Source organism: Arvicanthis niloticus, chromosome 15 (assembly GCF_011762505.2).
Source record: "Arvicanthis niloticus isolate mArvNil1 chromosome 15, mArvNil1.pat.X, whole genome shotgun sequence".
In the NCBI taxonomy this organism is placed as follows: Eukaryota; Metazoa; Chordata; class Mammalia; order Rodentia; family Muridae; genus Arvicanthis; species Arvicanthis niloticus.
In genome coordinates, this window is record NC_047672.1 from 67,691,029 (window position 1) to 67,693,253 (window position 2,225).

Here is a 2,225-nt window from a genome sequence, read left to right on the forward strand (position 1 = left end):
ACTTTTTTAAATTAAAATTTTTATTTAGCAATAAAAAGCAAAAGTCATGTTATATTATTATTTGCACATCAAAAAAGCACAATGGCAAAAATGTTTTGTGAAAGGTAGTGAAAGAAGTATTGTACAGTATATCAAATTTCATCATTATAAAGGGAAAGCTCTACTACATAGCTTGATAGCTACTGGTTCAGATACAAATATCTCCTTGAATGGGATGTCAAGGTTTAACCTTTAGTGCTATGAGCATACCACGTGAGCAGATGACAGAGTAAAAATGGAAGTGTGTTCCAGGTCAAATCCTTCTACTGTGCATTATTATGGCGCTTTTAAATCTGACATTTGATTTTAACCACCAGTAGGAAGACATTTTAGTAAATAAGTTTTTGTATCTAAAGTACATGTTATTTCTCTATTCAATCACATTTTTTTTTTTTTGTAAAATCATTTTGTTATCTTGTTTTGGTGTTTTACCTGCATGTATACCTATGAAACACATATGTATCTGATGTCTGCAGGGCCTAGAATAGTGTGTATTATTCCATGGAACTAGAATTGGTTCTGAACCTCCACATGTATGCTGGTCATAGAAACTTGGTCCTCTGAAAAAGCAGCCAGTGCTCTTAACTGCTGATCTACCTCTCTGGCCCCACCCTATTGTTTTCTGATACACCATACTAAGCACCATTTATATACCTTGAATATAGTCTTTGATTTTATTTTATTTTTTTTTGTGGGTGCAGCGAACGTTTATTGATGGTATTTCAGAGAGTAGGGAGGGCTCCCTAGGCCCCTCCTGTTGTTGTGGGGTCTGGGAAGGGAATTGTGAGGAGAAACTCAGTGTTGGGGACAGGGACTCCTCAGCAACCGAGGGCCTCTCTCTTGCCCTCAGTGTCCTTGCTGGGGTGGGTGGCCCAAGGGTTTCTTACTCCTTGGAGGCCATGTAGGCCATGAGGTCCACGACCCTGTTGCTGTAGCCGTATTCATTGTCATACCAGGAAATGAGCTTTACAAAGTTGTCATTGAGAGCAATGCCAGCCCCAGCATCAAAAGTGGAAGAGTGGGAGTTGCTGTTGAAGTCACATGAGACAACCTGGTCCTCAGTGTAGCCCAGGATGCCCTTCAGTGGGCCCTCAAATGCCTGCTTCACCACTTTCTTGATATCATCATACTTGGCAGGTTTCTCCAGGCGGCATGTCAGATCCACAAAGGACACATTGGGGGTAGGAACATGGAAGGCCATGCCAGTGAGCTTCCTGTTCAGCTCTGGGATGACCTTACCCACAGCCTTGGCAGCACCAGTGGATGCAGGGATGATGTTCTGGGCAGCCCTAAGGCCATCACGCCACAGCTTTCCAGAGGGGCCATCCGCAGTCTTCTGAGTGGCAGTGATGGCATGGACTATGGTCATGAGCCCTTCCACGATGACAAAGTTGTCATGGATGACCTTGGCCAGGGGGGCTAAGCAGTTGGTGGTGCAGGATGCATTGCTGTCAATCTTGAGTGACTTGTCCTATTTCTCATGATTCACACCCATCACGAACATGGGGGCATCAGCAGAAGGGGCGGAAATGATGACCCATTTGGCCCCACCCTTCAAGTGGGCCCCGGCCTTCTCCATGGTGGTGAAGATGCCAGTGGACTCTACGATGTACTCAGCACCAGCATCACCCCATTTGATGTTAATGGGATCTCTCTCCTGGAAGATGGTGATGGGCTTCCCGTTGATGACAAGCTTCCCATTCTCAGCCTTGACTGTGCCGTTGAACTTGCCATGGGTGGAGTCACACTGGAACATGTAGACCATGTAGTTGAGGTCAGTGAAGGGGTCGTTGATGGCAACAATCTCCACTTTGCCAGATGCAGAGCAGAAGGCAGCCCTGGTAACCAGGCGTGCAATAGGCCAAATCCGTTCACACCGACCTTCACCATTTTGTCTATGGGAAGAGGCTGGCACTGCACAAGAAGATGCGTCAATCTCCAGAACGGGGAGGAGCAGAGATGATTTTATAATTCAACTAAAACAATGGCACCTACATTAAGATAATACATGGTGTATATGTTCAGTGAAATACTCAAGAGCACCCTGATCCCATATCACTCTCTCTAATACTGTAACTACCTTTATTTCCAAGTATATGGTAACATGAAATAGTCCACATTTTCACAAAAATTGGCACTGAAACAATACAACTATCAGGTAATCTATTCAATTGCATTATTTTTTC

At 44.4% G+C, this 2,225-nt stretch overlaps 1 pseudogene; it reads right to left on the reverse strand.

The window, feature by feature from the left end:
* Positions 1-920: 920 nt before the first annotated feature.
* Positions 921-1,964, reverse strand: LOC117720841 (glyceraldehyde-3-phosphate dehydrogenase pseudogene; annotated as a pseudogene).
* Positions 1,965-2,225: the final 261 nt, after the last annotated feature.